General features: G+C 34.1%; 1 long non-coding RNA gene across 6 annotated transcripts in view; it reads left to right on the top strand.

Annotated features, from left to right (window-relative positions):
- Positions 1-24,995, top strand: part of LOC144237847 (uncharacterized) — a 321,279-nt gene that overhangs the window by 267,202 nt on the left and 29,082 nt on the right. For all 6 annotated transcript variants that reach the window (XR_013336947.1, XR_013336945.1, XR_013336946.1 and 3 more), the window contains one exon: positions 3,213-3,270. This is a non-coding gene — a long non-coding RNA (uncharacterized LOC144237847). The remainder of the gene's footprint in view (positions 1-3,212; positions 3,271-24,995) is intronic.

The raw sequence follows: 24,995 nt of genomic DNA, 5'->3' as shown, positions 1-24,995 counted from the left end.
CTCTCTCCTTCAAAAGTAAATAAACATTAAATTTAAAAAGAAAAATAAAAAAAAAACTTAAGGAAGAATAAAAAAATCATGTATGTGTGGATCTGCACAGTTCAAACCTATGTTGTTCAAGGTACACTGTAGTTATGACATCTAGAAGTATACTCATATCTATTATTCTATTAATTTGCATATGAAAGCCAAAAAAGACTATGTTATAAAGATGGACACATTAATGAAACTATGCTAAAATCTTAAATGGAACTTTAGTTCCATTTGGAATGAACATCCAAAAAGTTTTATCTGATCATACTGAATCTAAACAAAAATAAATCATTCTGTGAAAGTGCTAATGTGACATTAAACATGACCTTTTAAGCAACTGATTGAAATGCACATTACAAAAAAAAAGCAGTAAGCTAAATAATGTCACATCAAATACTATATCAATTTATGTCAGTTTCATTAGAAATGCAAAAATAAGTTTTTGGTTTAATGGATTATTAATTTAGAATATATGTTTGTATGGTTTCGCATGTTTGAATTATAAGATTTCTTACTCAGCTGGGTTTTTTAATGCCCATATGATTTTGACAATAAATAGTTAACATATTGTGATATATGTTGCCTCAGGTCCCAAGCATAATATCCATGTGAGACTACAATTAAGGTGCTAGGCTACAGCTTCAAAAATCATTGAAATGAATACATACAGAAACAAGTCATATATATTAACACAGGACTACCTTAGATGAGATCAAAGATAACTTTTACTACGATTATTCTGAGGAAGCTGCTAAATACCCAATATCCCCCCCAAAAAATGTATAAACCTAATCAACAACTGGTTGTTCACTGAGAAGGAAAGGAGGCACAATAATAAGAAATAAAATGTGTTGGTTATAAACTATAGAAGAGGATTTGCTAAAGAAGTACATTGTTGATCCAAGGAAGGTCTTCTGATGCTTCTAAGGAGGTAGAACTAGCCCCTGAATTGCTCTACAGTTAACCTTAAGGAAATTGTTCCATTCCATTCTATTCTATTTGATTGATGGTTTCTATATCTCTGAGTAAATTATTATGGATAAATGAAACTTAAAATCTTTTAGAAGTTTTACTGTTTGATTCATCTATTATTTCCTATACTTTGATTCCTCATCTATTCATGGGTTAAATATAATTTTCTTTCTCAATTTACTGTTATAATAATGGGGACACATACATGGAAAACTACATCTAAGATTTAGCACATATTGACTTAGATATGAGGAAAATAGATCTAGATCTAGATATAATATATCTATTATTATATAGGTATATAAAATATATATCTATATATATATGATATAGATATAGATTGAAATAGATATATAACTCCAGGTCAGTTACCATTCTTTTATTTAGATTGGCTCTATCAACTGTTATTTCTTCATTCCTAGTGTTTCTCTTCTGGGCTAAAGAAGGCTTACATGACTAGGAGCAAACATGGAAATAATTTGTAGTTCAACAGGAACTCAAAATTTAAAATATTTTTTGGAATTCCATAGTCATAAAATATATATTTCTTAAAGATATGGCATTCCAGTCAATCACAGATATATGCTAACACTGTCTATTTAAATTTTAAGGACAGCTTCTTAGAGCATTGGACTAATATTTTATAGTTTGAAAAATACTGTATATGCAGTAGATTGGATGCTATAAAAATACCTACAACAGTATTCTAGTATTGGAGAAATATTTTAAAAGTGTATAATTTTTCTATTTTAAATAATGCTCCAATTTTTTGAAAATTCTTGGTATTAAGACGGCCATGACCATGATCATTAAGGTAGAAAATGTTATTTTTGTTTTGTTGTCTTTGTTTTGTTTGTTTTGTTTTCAAAAGAGAAACTAAACTGCCATTCTTGAGAAAATCCATACCTGGTTCTACAGAAATTCTCAGTAATTGCTTTCAGTATTGTCACATCATAAACTCTTTCTTATAATGTGAGTCTCTTTTACTTTTAAAAGTATCCAATTTTCATTTCTTCTATTCCTAGCATACATGGGGATCATCTGTAAAACAAAACAAAACCAAAACCAACCAAACAAAAAATCTTCCTCAAATAAGTTCAGAACTATACTAAAGTGCTATTCAACATTCAACTTTCCTTTCACCAGTGGACCACATTTATATCATTTAGGTACTTTTCTCATTAAGAATTGTTTTTACTTTTTCTGCTGAGGTATTTCTTCCTCACTGTCTTTTAAGCATCTCAAAAGCAAATGATATGGTATCATGTGATTTCACTCATATGTGAAGTCTAATAAACAAAATAAATTAATAAACAAACAAAAAGCAGCATCAGTCTTATAAATACAGAGAACAAACTGATGGTTGCCAGAGGGAAGGGGTGGGGGTGAAGAGATGCGCAAAATGTGTGAAGGGGAGTGGAGATGGAGGCTTTCAGTTATGGAATGAATACATCATGGGAATAAAAAGACAGCATAGGGAATATAGTCAATGATATTATAACTGTTGTACGGTGACACATAGTAGTTATACTGGTGACTAGCATAGATAGCATATAGAAAATTTGAATCACTGGGTTGTACACGTGAAATTAACCTAACACTGTGTGTCAACTATGCTCAAATTAAAAAAATAAAAAGCAAATGAAGTCAGGTCAGATCCTAAGAAATGATCATAACTGAATGAAGTTGTAACTCATAACCAAGTAGAAGTCAATGGGGAAGAAGTACAGCTATGGAATACTATGCCCCTAATCGTTTCTTCTTCTTTTTCTTTTTTTTTTTAATGTTTTATTTATTTCAGAGAGAGAGAGAGAGAGAGAGAGAGAGAGAGAAAGAAAGAAAGAAAGAAAGAAAGAAAGAAAGAAAGAAAGAAAGAAAGAAAGAAAGAAAGAAAAAGAGAGAGAGTGAGCAGGGAAGGGTCAGAGAGAGAAGAAGATACAGAATCTGAAACAGACGCCAGGCTCTGAGCTAGCTGTCAGCACAGAGCCCAATGAGGGGCCAGAACCCACCAAACCGTGAGATCATGACCTGAGCCGAAGTCCGACGCCCAAGTGACTGAGCCACCCAGGCGCCCCAACCTAATCATTTCAAATTTAGGATTTTTTGTCTGTTTTTAAGTTTGTAGTGCTCATCTGATAAGATAACTATATATTTTGGTAAAATGTTGCTGATATGGTGACATTTTTCTCTTTTAATGATTTTTGTAGGGATGTAATTTAGAGAAAAACAAATGGCAACAATCTAGATGGCAAAAAGAGTGAAAATGTAAGTATATTTAAATTCATTTATAAAGAGTGATATGCTACTATTGACATATTTATTAAAAATTGGAATAAAAAAGGGTGGCTCAGCCACTTAAGCATCTGACTTTTGCTCAGGTCATGATCTCACGGGTTCGTGAGTTCAAGCACCGTGTCAGGCTCTGTGCTGACAGGTCCGAGCCTGGAAACTGCTTCGAATCCTGTATCTCACTCTCTCTCTATTCCTTTCCCACTCGTGCTCTCTCTCTCTTTCTCTCTCTCTCTCAAAAATAAAGATTAAAAAAATGAAGAAAATAATTTAAAGCTAAATGGAAAGTAGTACGCAGCGATTCATAAATACCATGACTTAAAAATGTAAACAGGAAGTGACAGCAACAAAATGGCAAAATTAGAGTTTTTCACCGTCTTCCCTCCAAAAGAACACAATTTTGAATATCATCTATGGAAGAGAATCCCTTTGCAGAAGCTGACAGTCCAGTAGAGAAGTCCCAACACACCCTTGGAGAAAAGAAAAATCAGAGACACACAAACTGGGTAAAATAATGATTTTATTTTACCTGTGTCACTCTTCCCCAAGGCAGCAAAACTCAGTGCAAAGAGAAACTTGCGTGGCTGGCAATTTCTCCCACAGTGGAGAATAAGCGCATGCAATTGAACACATGGTTTCTCCAGCTGTGCATACAGGATGCTGTCAAAGAGGTCCAATTACTTTTCTTCCCATCCAGAACACTAAGGTGTGCTGCATAACTGCTGCAGGGAGCAGGAGCTAGGGGAACAGCAGCTATGCCTCTTGAAGACATTGAAGGGACACATATCCTACCAATTCTGTGATGAATTCCATCAGAAGCTAGACCGGGAAGTACTGGTATGCCTTGCATGTGGATCTGTCAACATACTACTGAAGTCCAGAAGAAGAATAGGCAAGAAAAAGAAATAAAATGTATCTAAATCAGAAAGGGAAAAGTAAAATTGTCTCTGTTGATGACATGATTTTATACATAGAAGACCTTAAAGACTCTGCCCAAAATGCATTGGAATCAATAAAGAACTTCAGTAAACTCTCAGGAAGCAAAATCATTATGCAAAAACTTCATTTCTATTAACAACAAAGTATCAGAAAGAGAAAGAAAAACTGCAATTCCATTTTCAAGGACCTCAGCAACAACAGAATATTTTGGAATAAATGTAACCAAGACGGTGAGTCACCTTTACAGTGAAACCTATAAGACTTTAATGAAAGAAATTGAGGCAGACACTAATAAGTGAAAAGATCCTATGTTCATGGATTGGAAAAAATAATATTGTTAAAATATATGTATTACCTAAAGCAATCTGCAAATTCAATGCAATATATTGCCTAATTTAACCTACAGATTCAATGCAATCCCTATCACAATTCCATGGCATTTTTCAAAGGAATATAAAATATGATGCTAAAAGATATATGATATCAAAAGAGACCTCAAATAGACAAAATAATCTTGAGAAAAGAGAAAAAGCTGGAAGCATTATACCTCCTGATTTCAAACTATATTTCAAAGCTATAATGATCAACACGGGAATCCTGCCATTTGCAAGAATACAGACTAATCTAGAGGGCATTATGCTTAATTAAATTAGCCAGATAGAGAAAGACAGGTACTGTATGATCTCATTTATATGTGGATTCTAAAAAAATATTGACCTCATAGAAACAGAGTAGTAAAGTGGTTAGTAGGGACTCTGGGTGATAGAGAGATGCTAGTCAGAGGATATAAGCCTTCAGTTATAAGATGAATAAGCTCTGGGACCTAATGTACACCATGATAATGATAGTTCATATTAGTTTTGTGTACTTTAAATTTGTTGAGAGAAAACCTTAAACATTTTCAACACACACACACACACACACACACACACACACACACCCCTCAAGAGATGGATGTAATAATCAACCTGACTGTGGTGATCATTTCACAAAGTATACCTATATCAGATCATCATCATGTTGCACGCCTAGATATATGCACAAAATTATTTGTTAATTATACCTCAATAAAGCTGAAAAATAAGAATAACAATATAAGCAGATCAAAATAAGCATGAATAAAAGGCTGGAAGAAACAGAAATATTTATTTCTTTGGGGTTATTTTCTCTTTTTATTCTACTTTTTAATTCTTCCACTTTAGGGCAGTCTGAAGAGCCTATGGTAGAACCCTTTGGATTTTGGAGTAAAGCCCTTCCATCTTGCAGATAACTTGTCTCCTTTTGAGAAACAGTTCATCGCCTACAACTAGACATTAGTAGAGAGTGAATACTCAACCAGAGATCACCAAGTTGTCAAGCAACCTGATCTATCTATCATGAACTGGGTGTTGCCTGACTCACCAATCCAAAAAGTTGAGTGTACACAACAGTACTCCGTCATCAAATATAATTGTAAATTTGTGATTATACTCAAACAGGTCCTGAAGGCACAATGAGTTACATGTAAAAGTAGCCCAAATGCCCAAGGTCTCCACTTTTGGTACATTAGCTTCACTCTCCAAACCTGCACCTACAGTCTCATGGGGGCGTCCCTTCTAATTATCTGACAGAAGAATGTGGGCCTGGTTTGCAGATGGTTCTACAGAATATGCAGGCATTAACCAAAAGTGGATAGCTACGCCATAGCCCCTTCTCAAGGATATCCTTCAAGGACTGTGGTGAAGGGAAATATTCCTAGTGGGAAGAACTTCAAGAGTTCACTTAGTAGTGCACTTTTCTTGAAAAAGAAATGGCCAGGTATGCAGTTACATACTAATTCAAGGGCTATGGCCAATGGTTTGCCTGAATGGTCAGGTATATGGATGGCGATATAATAAAGAGTTGGGGGACAAGAAAATTTGGGGAAGTACATGGATAGTGTTCTCTGAATGGGCAAGAACATGGAGATATTTGTGTTCCATGTGACTACTCACCAAAGGGCAACTCAACAGAGGAGGATTTTAATAATCAAGTGGATAGAATGATGTGTTCTCTTCTGTCATTGCCCAATAGGTTCATGAACAAAGTGGCCATGGTGGCAGGAATTGAGGTTATGCATGGGGTCAACAACATGGACTTCTGGTCACCAAGCCTGACTTGGCTACAGTCATTAACAAATGCCCAATCTGTTAACAGCAGAGACCTACCCCGAGCCTCCAATATGATCCTATTGTTTGGAGTGAGCAGCTAGTAATCTTGTGGCAGGTTGGTTATGTTATACTGATTCTATCATGGAAGGGTCAGCATTTTGTCCTTCCTGCAATAGACACTCTGGATAAGAGTTTGCTTGCCCTGCATGCAGTGCTTCTGCAAAATTATTAACTGTGTACTTAAAGAATGCCTTATCCCCTGTCATGGTGTTCTATATAGCACTGGGTTGACTCAAGGAACTCTCTTTTCACAACAAATGAATTTTTAAAAATCTATTGCCCATTTTTTATTGGGTTGTTTTGTTTTCTTCATATTAAGTTTCTATAGTTATTTAAATTTCTGAATACAAGTGTTTTACATATAGTGAGTTTTCAAATATTTCCTCCCAGTCTATGACTTGTGTTTTCCTTCTCCTACCAGGGTCTTTGGAATAGCAGAAAATTTTAATGTTGATAAAGTTCAATTTATCAGTGTGTCCTTTATGGAGTGTACTTGTGCTGTATCTTAGATATTTGCCTACACAAAGGTAACAAAAATTTATTCCAGTATTTTCTTCTAGAAATCTTACAGTATAACTCTTACATTTAGTTTAAAACCTATTTTTAGTTAATGTCAGCATATAGTGTGAGAGGTTTACAGTTTATTTTTTTATTTTTTGGCATATAGATATGCAATTGTTTTAGCACTATTTGTTGAAATTGCTTTCGTACTTTGGTCAAAAATCAGCTATTCATATCTGTGTGGGTGTATTGTAGCTTGCTATTCTATTTCATTGATTTATTTGACTACTTTTATACAACTACCACATTGTCTTGATTAGAATAGGTTTATAATAAGTCTGGAAGTCAGAGAGTATAAACATTCTAAATTTATTCTTCTTTTTCAAAGTTGTTTTGGGTATTCTAACTGTATGAATAGCTGTATGAATTTTAGAATCAGTTTGCTACTTTTTACAAAATAGTTTAATAATAATTTGTCTCCATAAAGTTATTTTATATATTTAATTAAATGTATTCCCAAGTCCTCCATATGTCTTTCAATGTCTGAAGTCTGATGTCTTAAAAACCACTGATTCTTAATTTTATGTTTTGTCCCCTTTATTTTGTGGTCATTTTCAGTGGAAAAGTAAGTTCTAGTCCTGTTACTCCCTTTTGGTTGTGTGCAAAAGCTCTCATTGCCTAGATATGCTGAGATTACAGTATGAAGTGATACCAAATCTGGCATTGCAAAGCCTGATTCTGGAATAAAACTCCCTATCTTGAAAAAATAAACTGTTGCCACATATGAGATAGTTTAAAATAATATGATGTAGGGTTTAAGACAACTTTAAAATTAAAATTGATAGCCCAATCATTTATTTAAAAACATATTTAAAAACACTGGAATAGCTTTTGTGGGTATAGAGACTCCATTATTTCAGATTAGTAAAAAAATACAACTGGCTGTTGTACATTTAGGTTCTCCAACAAGCTGACTCTGGAACATAGTTCAGCATATAAGATGTTTATTAAAAGTGCCTTGGAACCAATACCAGTGTGTTTTGCAATGTAGGGGATCAGGATTGAAGCCGAGCTGCAAAACAAGCTCTGCTAAGTCTTTGGCTAGCCCAACCGAGAACTCAAAAACTAAAGTGTTTTTTCCTTTATGGTGGGAAGGCAGCTGAGACAATCCCTGCATGGGAAGTAGCTGAAAGAAATCTGCAGATGGCTCTCCCAGCAGCAGGAGCAAAAAGTCCTTCTCCTAAGGGGGATGTGTGCCCTGCATCACCATGTTCTATCACATTGATATGAATAGAGGAAAAAATGAGTAAGTGACATGTATAAATTCTCTAGTGTCTTAGATAACATTAATTTGGCTATGTACACTCTAGTGTACTTGTTAATTGGATAACATTAAAGAATTTCAGTTTACTTATTTTTATTAGACTCAATAAAGAGCTATAGCACAGCAAGGAACATAATATTAATCCCTTTAATAGAAAAAAACCATAACTTGTCATTACTAGTCAGGTATATTGTGAAATAAAAATAATTCATAATTCTCTATACTCTTTCATAAAGTAGATGTTAGCATACTTAAAAAATTGTTCTGTGGTTTGGATTGTATGTTTCTGACTCACACTACCAAAAGAAGTGTTTCCAAGCCCTTTAGAATTGTACTCTGAAATGTACTTTACTATTGACTGACTAATCAAGACCCTTATCGAAAACAAGTCAAATTTTTGATCTATATACTCACTAGTGACCTTCACAAATCAAAACCAAATTGTTCCAGAAATTCCATAGCATACCCATGCTTTCACACCCAGACACATACGGACACACACACACACACACACACACACAACATATTCACTGCTTCAGTTAGCAATAACTGCTTTTTATTCCCATGTCAGTGCACCTGCAGTCATGCATTGAAATAATATTCAGCAAATTCCTTGAATGTGAAAAAGTGACACAGTCAAATGACATAAATAACAATACTCTAACTGTTCACTACATTAGTAGCTTAGCATCCAATAAACAAGACAACAGCTATAAACATCTAAGGAGTGAATAGCACTGATCTATATATCCAGGGCTTCTCTGGAACCATTTATTTTTCTACTTTGGGAAATGAGCCTTATTTAGTAATCTGTTGTATTCTAAAATATTTTAGATGAATAAGTCATATATCATTGGCAAAACTAGAAGGAGGTGAACATTTTTTGATAAGTTCTATATCCTGTTCATGATCATCTGTGAATACATAAATCTTCATATTTTGCACTTAAAATTCTTTTGTAAATCTTCCCACATAATACGTCAGTCACCATCAAAATACTATTTGCTTAATAAAAATGTATCTCACATCATTTTAAACAATATATATTTTACAGGGCAAAAGTGTCAACTTTTAACTACATGTAGTGTTAACTACATAAGCTTTAATGGTGGAGGAAGAAGTATTTGCCTCTAAATCTTGAGTTACATACAGTTCTCTTCCCTAAGATAAAAAACACATAGAAAATCACCAATGTATTATTGTTTTGTTTTGTTAATGCCTCATTTAAAAATAATTTTAATCTACAAAAATTGGAAGAAGAATAAAATAAAAGTGATTAAATTCTTTAATTAGATTTACCAAATTGTTAACATTTTACCATATTCACTCATTATTCTCTCTCGTTACTTACACCTTTGTTTGACACACACACTCCCCTCGATAATAATTCTTTGCTATTTGAAAGTAAGTTGCAATCATCATTTCAAATTCAAATATATCTGAATGTTACCATTAAGAACCAATGCATTCATCCATATAATGAATATATCATCATCATATCCAATAAATATAATATTAGTAAAATAAATAATAATAGGTACAATCCATATAAAATGTTTCCTACTGTTCCATTAGTGTCACTTTAAGTTTTTTCCTCTGTAATCCAACTCAGGGCTTTTAATTTCCATGTCTCCTAAGTATGTAATGTCTTTAGTTTCCCCCAGTAATAGGATAAGTGGTGGCTCCAAAAAGATGTGCTATGTCCCAGAACCTAAGAATATGACCTTATTTGGGGAAAAGAAGAGTCTTTTCAAATGTAATTAAATTAAGGATTTAGAGAAGAGATAATCTTGAATTATCCAGGTGGGCCCTAAATCCTAGATTCTCATCAGAGATGAAGAGACATGCAGTAGAAGGCTATGTGAAGACAGGGACAAAGCCTGGAGTGATTCTACCACAATAAATGAGCTGGAACCAGCAGCAGATGCTATAGGTGGCAAGGAAGGGTTCTCCCCTAGAGCCTACAAAGGAAGCAGGGCTCTGATGACACCTTGATTTTGGACTTCTGGCCTACATAACTGGGAGAAGACAAATTGCATTGTTTTAAACCACTTACGGTAATTTGTCCGAGCAACACTAGGAAACAAATTACCCCCCACCTTCTTTAAATTCAATAGCATTGTTCATGGTATTGGCTTTTATTTTTTTTTAACCTGTAACTGTCATCTAGAAGAATGTGTCAAGTGTAACTTTACTTTATTATTAGAGGTCATTGTTATTGTTCTCTTATGTGTGAAATAAGACTTTTTGGTAGACTATTGTGTAGGTTGTGATGTGTGTTACTGCATCACAACAGAAGGAATATATTGTAAGTTTATTGTCCTATTTATGTGTCAAGGTTTTTTTTAACATACTTTTATTTTGGAATAATTTAGATTTATAGAAAATTTCAAAGACAGGTCAGAGTTATAATATGATCTTCAACTTGACTATACTATTAATATATTATATAATCATGGTATGCTTATCAAAAGTATAAATTGATATTAGTATAACACTATTAACTAAACTAAACATTTATTCTGATTTTACCACTTTTTCTATTAAGATCATTTTTTTCTGTTCAAAGATACAATCCAGGATACAACATTGAATTTATTCATTATGTCTTCTTAGTCTATTCCTTTTTGTGACAATTTTTAAGTATTTTCTTGTTTTTCATGCCCTTGACACTTTTAAAGAGATTTGGTCAGAAATTTTTTAAAAAGTAATTTTTTACTTTAAATTGAAAATTGAAAATTGAAAAAATTCAATTTGCATTTGTTTGATGCTTTTTCATGACTATACTGGGGTTATTAAGTTTTGGAATATCATACAGATAAAGAATATCTGAGAAGAAATGAATATTATATGATAAAAACATTGGTGATATTAATATTGATTGAAAATCTGACAATTTTCTCCAATTTAAAGTTACCATTTTTTTCCATTTTCTATTCTATCCTTTGGAAGAGAATTACTAAGTTTAGTTCATACTCAAGGGGAAGAGAATTAAGGTCTACCTCCTAGAAGAGGAGTCTATCATTTGAAATTCTTGAGTAGGAATGATGCATCCCTTTTTCCTCACTTTTAAGTTTTGGCAATCATTTGTGTCAATATGGATGCATGGAGTGTTGTTTTAATACTTGAGTAATAATCCATTACTACTACTACTACTACTATTACTAATACTACTACTAACACTATTACTACTCCTACTACTACTGCTACTATTTCCTCAGATTATTCCAGATTTGATTATGGGGTGTTCTTTCAGATTGGCTCCTATGTCCCTCTGTCATTCCTCTATTGTTTTGTTTTTAAGCATTTTCTCAATTTCTGGCATAATAAGATGCTCCAGACTAATTTTGTATTTTCTCTCCTGGAGTTCTAGAATCAGTCATTTCTCCAAGGAGTCTGACTCCTTTTATTAAAGAATGGCATATAGAAATCTGGTGTGCATATAGATACTTGATGTGCTTTTTGTTATGAGAGAAAGATGATATAGACAGATGATAGATATTTTTAGTTTCTATCTGAAAAAAATACACATACATATCAAAATGAGCTTATACTGATACCTACAATTATAATTGCATAGAAGAGTTCATTTTAGCCTACCTACATTTTTATGTGGAAACTTTTACCTAATTTTCAAATTGGCACTCTGAGATTGAGAAACTTGACTTTGATATATGTAATTTGTTCAACCCTATTATACTAGTAATGTGGTTTCATAATTTCTGATATGTATCCCTGTGTGTGTGTGTGTGTGTGTGTGTGTGTGTTTGTATGTGTGTGTGTGGTGGGGGTGGGGGGAGTTTACACTTAAAAAATTTTTTTTAATGTTTTATGTATTTCTGGGAAAGAGAGAGAGACAGCATGAGCAGGATAGGGTCAGAGAGAGAGGGAGACACAGAATCTGAAGCAGGTTCCAGACTCTGAGCTAGCTGTCAGCACAGAGTTTGATAGGGGGCCGAACCCACAAATCATGAGATCATGACCTGAACTGAAGTCAGACGCTTAACCGACTGAGCCATCCAGGCACCGCTGACTTAATGAAGAAGACCTAATGAAGAAAAAAAAAAAGATCTGTACTCCAAAAATAATAAAACATTGATGAATGAAACTGAAAAAGACATAAGCAACTGGAAGAATATTGGGCACATAGATTGGTAGAACCAATATTGTCAAAATGTTCATACAATCTACAGATTTAATGCAATCCCTCTCAAAATACCAGCAGTATTTTTCAAAAACTACAACAAATAACACTAAAATTTGTATGAAACCACAAAAGTCCCCAAAAGCCAAAGCAATCTTGAGGAAGAAGAACAAAACTGCAGGTATCACAATTCCAGATTTCAAGTTATACTACAAAACTATAATAATCAAAACAGTATGGCACTGACATAAAAACAGGCACACAGATCAATAGAACAAAATAGAGATCCCAGAAATAAACCCACACTTATATGGACAATTAATCTATTGAAAAGAATTTGAAAATATACAATGGGAAAAGACAGTCTCCTCAGCAAATGGCACTGGGAATCCTGTACAGTTACATGCAAAAGAATGAAACTGGACCACTTTCTTACACCATATACAAAAATAAACTCAAAATGAATTAAAGACCTAAATGTGACATTGAACCATAAATAAAACTCCTAGAAGAAAACAAACAGTAGTTTTTTGTTTTTTTTTTTTCTTTTCTCCCATTGGCCATAGAAACATCTTTCTAGATATGTCCTTTCAGACAAGGAAAACAAAAGCAAAAATAAACTATTGAGACTACATCAAAATAAAAAGCTTTTGCACAGTAAAGGAAACCACCAACAAAACAAAATGACAATGGCATAAGATATTTCTAAATGACATGTCAATTAAGGGGCTAATATCCAAAATATCTAAAGAACTTATACAACCCACCCCCTAAAATAACAACAACAAAAAACCAAACACATACATACACACATACACACATACAAACCAAAAATCCCAAAAACACTTAATATTCCAATTAAAGACATGAACAGACATTTTTCCAAAGAAGACATACAGATGGCCAACAGACATGAAAATATTGGGGCACCTGCATGGTTCAGTTGGTTGAGTGTCTGACTTTGGCTTGGGTCATTATCTTACAGTGTGAGTTCAAGCTCCACATTGGGCTCTGCACTGACTGCTTGAGATTCTATCTCACTCCCTCTCTCCCTGCCCCTCCCCCCAACCATTCTCTCTATCTTTCTCTCTCTCTCTCAAAATAAATAATTAAACTTAAAAATATGCTTAACTTCACTCAATAGAAAAATGTAGATGAAAACCACAATGAAATAACGACACATATCAGAATGGCTAAAATAAAAAATACAATAAGCAACAAGTGTTGGCAAGGATGTGGAGAAAAAGGAACCTTCATGCACTGTTGGCGGGAATGTAAACTGGTGTAGTCATTGTAGAAAACAGTATAGAAGTTCCACAAAAAATTAAAAATGGAACTACCCTTTGATGCAGTCATCACACTACAGAGTAATTACCCAAAGAATACAAAAACACTAATTTGAAAGGATATATGCATGTCTGTTTATTGCAGGATTACTTACAATAGTCAAATTATGGAAGCAGCCCAGATGATCACTAATATGTGAATAATGAAGATGTTGTGTGTGTGTATATATATAATGGAATATTATTCAGTCATAAAAAAGAATGAAATATTGCCATTTGCAAGAACATGAATGGATCTAGAGAGTATAATGCTAAGTGAAATAAGACAATCAGAGAAAGGCAATTCATATGATTTATCATATGATTTCACCCATTGTGGAATCTAAGAAACAAAACAAATGAATAATTGGGGGAGAAACGAATAAACTAAGAAAAAGACTCAATTGTGGAGAACAAACAGATGGTCACCAGAGGAGGTTTGTGTCACAGAATGGGTAAAATTGATGAAGGGGATAAATAATACACTTGTGTTGAAATAAGTCTGGCAGAGAAAGACAGATACCATATGTTTTCACTCATATGTGGAACAGAAGAAACTTAACAGAGGACAATAGGGGAGGGGAAGGGGAAAAATAGTTAAGGAGAAGGAGGGAGGCAAACCATAAAAGACTCTTAAAAACTGAGAACAAACTTAGGGTTGATGGGGATGGGGGAGAGGGGAAAATGGGTGATAGGCATAGAGGAGGGCACTTGTGATGAGCACTGGGTGTTATATGGAAACCAACTTGACAATAAACTATAAAAAAATAAAATGCAACTATAAAAAATAATAACTCCTTAGTTTCCCTTGCAAAACAAAACAAAAAAAAGAATACACTTACCTTGATGAGCACTGAGTAATATAAGAAATTGTTGAATCACTATATTTTGCTACTGAAATTAATTTAACACTGTATGTTAGCTACACTGGAATTAAAATATGAATAAATTAGATGAATGCATAAAGAAGAGGTGGTATGTGTATGTGTATATATATAAAAGAATGTAATCTTGTCATTTGCAATAAGATGTATAAACCTAGAGGGTATAATGCTAAGTGAATACAGCAGACAGAGAAAGACAAATACCATACAATCTCCACTCATAGGTGGAGATTAAGAAACAAAAAAGACAATTTCTTTTTTTATCGCTCATTACTTATTTTTGAGAGGGAGAAAGAGAGACAGAGCATGAGCGGGGGAGGGCTAGAGAGAGAAAGAGACAGAATCCAAAGCAGGCTCCAGGCTCCATGTTGTCCCCACAGAGCCCGACACAGGACTCAAACTCATGAGCAGTGAGATAATGAACAGAGCCAAAGTCGGATGCTTAACTGACTGAACCACCCAGGCACCCCCAAAGAGACAAATTCTTAAATACAGAGAACAAACTTGTTGTTGCCAGAGGGGAAGTGGTCAGGGGAATGGGTGACACAGATAAGGGGATTTAAAGTAAGCTTACCATAATGAGCACTGAGTAATGTATATAATTGCTGAATCAGTATATTATATGTCTGATATAAAAATATTATTATATTCCTAATGTATTGTATGTTAATTATACTCCAACTAAATATAATTCACATTTTTAAAAGACTAAAAAGGAAAAAAAAGAAAACAAACATCTTTATCATTACAAATATCATCCTTTCCTAGCTCACTATTTCCCAGATCCAAACATTTTCTACATTACTATCAGAATGATTATTTAACAATACCATTCTATTTCCTTCCATATCTTGTCATTTCATAATATTCTGTCCCTTGGAAATGATGGCATCATGTAGTCTTTGCCATTAGTTAGAAATCACAAAGTAAACCTGGGTATGGTTCTCTCCTTCACTATTTATATAATTCGTTATTCAGTTCTTTGATAATAATTTCCCTTAAGGTAAAAACACATATTTGATATTAATTATGAGGACTTAATATTTGTATTCCAAATTGCCTCTTTTCATTAGGCATGTGCTCCAGGCACACCAGTGTGGCTTCAAGCCTTTGATTTCTCAAACCAGTTACGTACCATCCAACTATTTAAAATTACTCTGCCATCAACAGTTTCCACCCATCTTCGGGTCCTTCCTCTTAAGATCTAAATTTAATTCTCATTTCCTTAAGAAACCTTCCCTGACTTCTTCCACCATTTATTTATTCTGATGTATGCTGTCATAGCATTCCTTTCCATCAGAGTACTTACTGCTTTTTAAATTCTATTTCACATGTATATGTTTATAAGATTATTTAATTCATATCTGATTCTTCCATCAGATTTCAAACTCTATGAGAGCAGCAAATGTGTGCATGTTTGCTTAACATTATATTTTTAGCATTGAGATAGTGCCTGGAACTTATTAAGTATCCAGGAAATAATTTTTGAATGAATAATTATAAATAAATACACGAATGAATGATTTTCAGAAATCTTTGTATCACTTTACATAACTAAAATATAAAGCCCAAACAGCCAGGTTTGGAGCTAAAGCATTTTCTACTTTCATTGCTGGCCATTTCTCCATATTCACGCTATGCAAAACCATATCAAAGAAAATGTCCTTCCTAAAACACTGCCACCGCTCCCACCGCCCATTATTTACTCGGACACATAAAGAGAGGCAGTGTTTTTGTTTTTAGTTTTTTGGGTGTCTTTTTGGGGGGTCTATGGATAGAATCACTTTGAATTGATATACATGTGATCTAGCTATAGTCAATATAGTTATTCTGATAGTAATCTTTCTCCTCAGCTTATGAGCTTTTGGAAATCAGGGAATATGTATACTTTCTATGGGTACCCATGATCTAATCACTTGTTTGATATATAGTTGATTCTCCATAAGTATTTTCTGCATGAATGAATGCCTGTATACCAAATATAAGCAAAGGGAATAGATTTTCCATAGTCACTAAGGGCTTTAAAATGATATTATGGATATGTGCCCAAAGAGGGACCACACACATCCAAATTCTGGTTATACTGCAAATGTTAACCTGTGCTAATAAAATATGACTTTTATATACAGTAGTGGTAAACACTTCATGGTGCTTATCAGGTAATAAAATGGGTTCTGCAGTTTTCCACTTCCATCTTGATGAATGCAAACAAAATTATATGAACTATTTTCAGACTTCCACCCACCATTCTTGTCCTGTATAATAGCTTTTTATTGATGAATGTGGCTACTCCAGAGCATCTTAGGTCAGGAAATAAAGATGAATTGCATACATATTTGACAATGCAAAGTGGATTTAGATTAATAAATGTTAGCATTAGAATTTAACTAATTCTGGTAAAAATAAGTTTGTAAACGTGTTTTAAAATTTTTTTAATGTTTTTATTTATTTCTGGGAGAGAAAGACACACACACACAGAGTGAGCAGGGGAGGGTCAGAAAGAGAGGGAGATACAGAATCTGAAGCAGGCTCCAGGCTCTGAGCTAGCTGTCAGCACAGAGCCCACCGCGGGGCTGGAACCCATGAACCGTAAGATCATGACCTGAGCCGAAGTCGGACGCTTAACCGACTGAGCCACTCAGGTGCCCCTGTAAACATGTTTTTTAACCAAGATAATCAGGTGCCTCTTTCAGAATAGTTAGAAAGGATACTTTAATGCGATGATGATGGTGATAATGATATTTACAAGAACCCCCAGTTATTGATCATCTTAAATGTGTTCAATATACTACAGACCTTAACTCATTTAATTTTATAAAATTTGACAGAGAGGTCAAAGTATTGGGGCTCAAAAATGTTAAGTTATTTGGACAAGAAGGTTAAATACTTGCCTTCAATGACCAGTCAAAATGAGAGGATATAAATCTACCCTATTATGACTTCATAGATACCGTTTTAAACATCTGCAGTGCTAAGAACCAAACCAGCTTAGTGCTCTGCAGCATTTGGAGATGAATGAGTATACAAGAATACTAATACATCACAGGAAAGGCAATCACTGTATAACCTTATTGCATTTGAAAAAAAATATTGAAATTAACATTCAAAGTGTCCTTGAAATATTGCATTATTTTAAATTGGATAATTAAAAAAAAGTTTAGAAAGAGACAGTGCAAGTGGGGGGGGAGGGGCAGAGGGAAATTGAAACAGAAATTTAATCAGTTTCCACCTCAATGAAGATCCCAGTATGGGGCTTGACCCCAGACCCTGGGATCATGACCTGAGCTGAAACTAAGAGTCGGAGGATCAACCAACTGGGCACTCAAGTGCCCCTAATTTTGATAACTTTATTGAAATCCTGAACAACTGTGTAAAGGTAAGCAGTGGAGTTTTTTATTTACACATAAGTTCTTTTCAGAGAATTTATTTTTCACTTGCATATGACTAAATCCCCTTGAACAAAGATCAGTTTCCTAACTCCATTCTAATCTGTCACTTAAGACTGAATTCTAAGAATAGTCACATACAAATAATTAATATGGAATGGAGGGCTTTTTAGTTATCCGTTAAGCACTCTCACATTGTTTTAGATCTCATTCTGTGTTGGTAGTAGACCAAGCTTTCTAAACCATTGGAAAGCAGAAACTCTGTTTTTCTCAGGGAAAGCAAAAGTGACAGTAATAATGATGAAAAAAAATCATTACAATATGTAGCCAAGAAATCAGGCTAAGTACAGTTTGTTTCTGCCTAGTACCTACTGCCACAAAGGCAATTTGACTGCAATAACTCAGCTCAATTCTGACTGGTGGTGGTTGTATGATTGAAAGAACTTTTCGGCCTGCTAGACCAACTTTACCAACATCATTTTTATAGTACTGCAGAATCTAGAAATGGACTGACTCCCTAGCTCACCCCAGGGATTCCTTAGCCAGTTCTCAAGTTTCCGTTTAGAAGAATAGTTGCCTTATTTGCCTTGCATTTAAGAATTCCAAAACATGTTTCATAAATTCTCTGGGGATATGTCCTATATTTAATGCCATTCTCACAACTTCTACCTTATGCTCTCTAGTTTTTGTTTATATATAAATTAACACATAACCAAAAGAGACAGGAATATAAGCTAATTATTATTCTGTATATAATGACCCTGAATACTTTTCAAGAGCATTTTCTTCAGCTATCAAGCTTTGAATCTTTTTGTGCAATAAAATTATATCAACTATTGATGTTTACCATTAATTGTTTGGTTATACTTTACTCAGATATATCAACCAGAGGTTGTTTCCTGTGATGACTGAGTCCCTCTGTTTGACTAAAAATCATACATACAGGAACGAAACAAAACAAAACAAAAACTTGGGTACAAGAAGGACTAAAATCAGATCTATATAAAGTTTTGAACATTTTCCCAGATAAATCACATGAAAAATGGCAAAGTCTTTTGGTATATATGAGAAAAATAAAAACAAAGGAGACAATGGCAAACAGGTTAAGTTAAAAAAAAAAAAAAAAGCAGGTGAGCCATGTGGCCAAAATATTCAGTGAAGAAGAGCTAAGAGAAAATGACATCAAGCAAGGTAGGGGAGGATTCTGAACTGAGTTACTTAAGTCCCAGATTTACAGTGCCCGCATAAATGGCAAAGACTTGGGTTAAAATATACAGCAGCAGTAATGGCCTTCTAGTTATTTGATCTGTAAGTTTAATTATGCTACTTTAGAGTATTTTCCAGGATTAATATCTGAAAAGATAAGACTTACTTATACTATCATTTTTATTTTTATTTAAATGACAGCTCACTAAAAGAATAGAAAAATAATAGTATTTACTTAAGTATATGAAAAGTGCCTTTATGTATTTACTTTTTTGCATGAACTTCTTCAAGGAGCTTCAGTCTTGAGATATATACCAGAATCTTAGCTTCTACCATGGTTTTGACTGACTAAGGAAGTTATATGTTGTTTGCCTGGGCAGATTAGTACATAGCCTAGATCTACTAGGTAGCAGAGAAAATGAAAGTCTCCCCTCTCAAAAACATATTTTCACCATCCACATCATGAAATAATAGCTACTATTTATTGAATATCTAATATTTATTAGCATTATTTTACTTTAAGATAAACATATGTTCCTAAACATTTGTTGGTTCAGAAACATTCTCTACATCTTTAATTTAGTCTTTCTTGTATCCATGTTTTGTTTTGTTTTGTTCCTGTATGTGTGTTGTTTGGATCAAACAAAGGGATTCAGTCTTCAACAGGAAGTGGCCAGTGGTTGATTTGTTGGAGTAAACTATAACCAAAAAAATTAATGGTAAGCATCAGTAGTTGATATAATTTTATTACACAGGATGAATTATAGATCTATAGATGAAGGAAATTCTCATGAAGAATATTAAGAGTCATTATATACAAAATAATGATCAGCTTGTATCCCTGTCTCTTTTGTTATGTACTAATTTATATAAATAAATACTAGAGAACATGAAAGAGAATATGTGAGGATGGCATTAAATATAGGAAATGTCCCCAGAGATTATTTGAATTACAAAGGATTTCACTAGTGCTCTATTAACACTTTTAAATACCAGTGTTCTATGAATACCTTCTTTTTTAAGGCTTTGATTCATGTTGATTTAGGTTTGATAAAAGATTCACATTCATTTTAGAACTGATGCAGTCTTCCTTTTCACTCACATGTCTTAGAAAAATCATATTGGAATCCTGAAAAGATAGCAAGGCACTTCCAACATTTACTTTTTTATAGCATCTAAGTTACTCAGAGTTTTATCTACAACTCTTGGGACCCAGCTGTCCCAGTTCTGCTGAAGGTATATGATGGCCTGTCATGGTTCAAAGACACTATTTCTGATAAGTCACTGGTTTCTGCTTTTACTCAGAAACTCCATACCACTGGGACTATACTGAACAGCATTTCATTGATTTAGCAGAATGTCATCTCTAACGTAACAAAAGTTGAAGACAAAAATTGTGGGGCATCAGGCATAGTTCAAAAAAAAGATATCTTAATACTATAATCTCCATACAATGATATTAAAATAATTCCAGGCAAAGTAGGGTGGCATGTTATCTCCCCCCAACAATTTTATTGATTCTAGGTTATTTTGCAAAATGTCATTTGTGTAAGTACAAAATTTAACCTAGTCAAATGTAAAAACTAAAGGTTATTTAAATAACAATTAAAAGAAAATTTCTTTTTCTTCTCTCTCTTTCCATGAAAAGGCCACATACATAGTATGAAGGAGGGTAATTTGCAGCCAAGGACCTGTTGAGGCTGAAAAAGTGGAATGTCAAGGAGTTGATGGTGGCACTAGGACAGAGCAAGCAGTGGAGTCAAGGAGACAGTCGCATGACCAGTTGTTGAGGCTGTGAGACAGGCAGGAGATTTGGTGTATCTAAGGGGAATGAGCTAAATAAGTACACTGAGATATTAGGATCTAGGATCTCACTATCAAAGAAAGGATTTTAAAATGTAAAAAGGCACAAGGTGTTGGATTGGACTTGATTGCATTGTTGTCAGTAGATCTCTACAGATTTACACATAGATATAAATGCATGTATAAAAAATGTGTATATTTATATGTAGTTAGCTTTGTCATCCAGAGGGCCAGGAGTCTAGGATATCTCTGTAGCAACGTGGACACCGAGTGTATAGATCTTGGTCTCTAAATAACATCTACTAAAAAGAACAGAGACTCTTCAAAAAATAGCTGAATCACTGATTTCAAGCAGGGAAAGTAGAAGATGAAACTGGAATACATGTTCATGATAAAAATTAAAGTTCTCAAAGACTTATGGAGACATCAAAAGAGGATGTAAGTAAGTTTGAAGAGGCCCCTACTTACCAAATCTAGGGAAATTTGTGCATGAAATGTGTCAATAGTAATGGCTCACATCACATTGGATAAAATTATAATTCATGAGTCCATACAGTTATAAATAAATAGAAATCCCATCCTTATGCTACAATCAAAATGCATGTGGGAAGAATGAGAGAAATAGAAAATAGCCTAGAGACACCTGGGTGACTCAGTCCTTTAAGTGTCCAACTTCAGCTCAGGTCATAATCTCACGGTTCTTGAGTTCAAGCTCTGCATCAGGATGTCTGCAGACAGCTCAGAGCCTGGAGCCTGCTTCAGATTCTGTGTTTCCTGCTCTATTCCCCTCCCTCACTCATGCTCAGTCTCTCTCTGTCTCCAAAAAATAAATAAAATCATTTAAAAAAGAAAAAGAAAATAGCGTATTATAGTGGATGTTGATTCAGGCAGGGAGTATCAATGTTATAAAGTTGGGGGGTGGAAATTTGATGATAGATTATTAAGGCAGACTCAAAGTAATTTACCCCCAAATATTCAGAAGTTACACAAGGAAAAACCATGACTTTTCAGAAGAGAAAATTTGTGGAGAATTTTGCAAAGTAGCCAGCGGATGAGAGAGGGATAGCCTCAGTGGAGGATGAGATTCCCTTTTCCCATAATGTGATGAACTGAAAGCCACAATATTGTTGTACAATATTCTCCCAGAAAGTTATGAACTGGTTCTACATGTGAGGAAACATTGCACAGAACTACATTAGGGGAAATCCTCCAGATGGAAATCCCTTAAAAGAGTCTGGGTCATGAAAGACAGTGTAAGACTGGGGAAATGTTACAGACTGAAGAAGAATGAACAGACACGAAAGTGCAATATGTGGTTCTCAATTAGATTTGGAAAGGGAAAATAAACATTGTCGGACTACTAGCAAAATTTGAATGGAATCTGTATATTGCTTGTAGGATTGTATTAATTTTGATTTCTAGATTTGCATGGTTGTGCTCTGGTTATATAGGAGAATATCTTCTTTTTGAAAATTATGCACTGTAGTATTAAAGACTGATGGGGTATCATGTTTGGAACTATTTTCCAAGGTTCAAAAAGAAAGAATGATAATAGGTGGTCACAGATAATTCTCCATGGGTCTTTGCATTTCTATGTATCTTGAGAAAGACTTTACGCCATCACATCTTTGCCAGGATGTTTGTGTGGCAAATAGTACTAAAAGACAGAGCTAATGTCTCCTTCTGCTGGGAAGAGAGGTCTGTTTTATGACTAGGATAGCAAAGTTAATGTGTCTCTCTATTGTAAAGGTTGGGCAGGTGTAGTTGCAGTCTTCTTAAAAGATGAAGATGTTTCAAAGTCTGCAATTACTCAGTCATAATAAAGACCCACTGTGTGTGTATCATCCCTCTCAGCCAGCCTTCTCATCACCCTCATCATCATCCCCATTGTACTGAGCAAAAGGAACCAATGGGAGGCACGAAGCTAATGCTGCCTGCTTTGTCTTGAGTAATAAGGTTTTAATAAATAATAATAGTGTCTGACTCAAGTCTCTTGACATCTTCCAGAGTCTATGAGACTGTACCAAGGTAACTTGTTAATTTGCAAGCAGGATAAAATCTCAGATCCTTCATAATTCTTCTTTTTTTCACTATTTTATATATTTTGTAGACAGAGAGAGACAGAGTGCAGGGGAGGGGAGGGGAGTGAGAAAGAAGGAGAAACAGAATCAGAAGCAGATTCCAGGCTCTGAGCTGTCAGCACAGAGCCTGATGCAGGGCTTCAACTCATGAATCCTGAGATCAAGTCCTGAGTGGAAGTCAGAAGCTTAGCTGACTGAGTCACCCAGGCACCCCAGACCCTACAGAATTCTTGACATTTATATGCAGTGAGTAAAAAAGTGATGATTAAATAAATGAGGTAAAATATCATCAACTAGGTAATCTGGGTGAAGAATATATGAAAGTTCCATGGCAATATTTTCGTAAGTTAAACTATTTTGCAATTTGTTTGGGATTTAAAAGTTATTCAAAAATATAATTATACAAAAGACATTTACATTGAGTCTAAAATAAAATAAAATTTCTCTATTTTTAAATAAAATTTTCAATTTTCAAGAAAAATATTTTGAAAAATCATCTAAATCCTAAAAGAAAAATCATCTAAATCTTAAATTACTTTTTAGTCTGCATATATGCAGGACTTATCTGTCCATCAAAATGGAGCCAGACCAGTCATAAAGCAGCTGGGCAGTTATTCTCACTTGGCCTATAATATATACATTATACTAATTTTCAGCCTGCCACTTATACTTTCAAAACTAATTATCTTTCTACCATTTGAAGTATAATGAATATCTAGAGACTTGCAAATATCAATGACCATCTGGGAATTTATTTGCATTTTAATTTTTTCAAAAACATGCAACACTATTTTAAAAAAGAGTACACACAAGCAAAACACAGATGCAGGTAGAGAATGAGCTATCTTCTACAATGTTAATGTTTCAATTTTTTCCTCTTTGTAATTGCCCTGAATTGTACAGACATATCTTTAGATATTTTCATGATATCATACCTGTTTTTAGTCAAGAAAAATATTGTCCTTAAACATACATAGTAATTATTAAACATTAATATTTAGTTTAGCATTTATTAGGCATAAAATATCTACGGTATAGATATAGTATAAATGTGGAGTCTGAAGGCAGAGTGGAATTTGATCTTGTGTATATGACTTCTTTCATCCCCAATTTTCTGACCTGTACAATGGATAATTATAAGGCCATGGAGAAAAGAAATGTAAACTATCCAGTACACAATAAGAATTCAATATATCATCTTTTGTTACACATGCCTATATTTCCCTTTTCTTGCCTGTGGAAAATATATATTGCAATAGCACTGTTCCACCTACTTATAAAATCTGATTTCCTTAGAGGAAATGCCTTATTCAGCACAAAAAGAAATGTTTCATTCCCTGGGTCTCTTGTCCAAAATTTCCAATTTAACTGAACTCTCTGATACAGCTTAATGAAGCTGTGGTATAAAAGACTGATAGGACACTAAGTTAAAGAGAAGGATAAGCCTGGGAATATAAATAGACCACAGTAAGGCTGTTCTGAATTTAAATCTGTTTTTTATCATTAACAAAAATGTCATGCAACATTTGTCATATAACTAGAACAAATAATACTTAAAATTTATATAGAGACACGAAAGACTCTGAATAGCCAAAGCAATCTTGAGAAAGACCAATGAAGCTGGAGGTACCACAATCCCAGATTTCAAGATATATGACAAAGCCATAGCAATCAAAACAGTACAGCGTTTGCCACCAAACAGACACCTAGATCAATGGAACGGAAGAAAGAGCCCAGAAAGAAGCCCACATTTATATGGTCAATTAATCTATGACAAAGGAGGCAAGACTATACAATGGAGAAGAGACAAATCTCTTCAACAAATGGTGCTGAGAAAACTGGAAAGCTAAATGCAAAAGAATGAAACTAGACAACTTTCTTACACCATGTACAAAATAAACTCAAAATGGATTAAAGAC

Source organism: Crocuta crocuta, unplaced genomic scaffold, assembly GCF_008692635.1.
Source record: "Crocuta crocuta isolate KB4526 unplaced genomic scaffold, BGI_CrCroc_1.0 scaffold1122, whole genome shotgun sequence".
NCBI lineage: Eukaryota > Metazoa > Chordata > Mammalia > Carnivora > Hyaenidae > Crocuta > Crocuta crocuta.
Note: the sequence above shows the minus strand (reverse complement) of the source record. Positions and strands in the feature narration are given on the sequence as shown.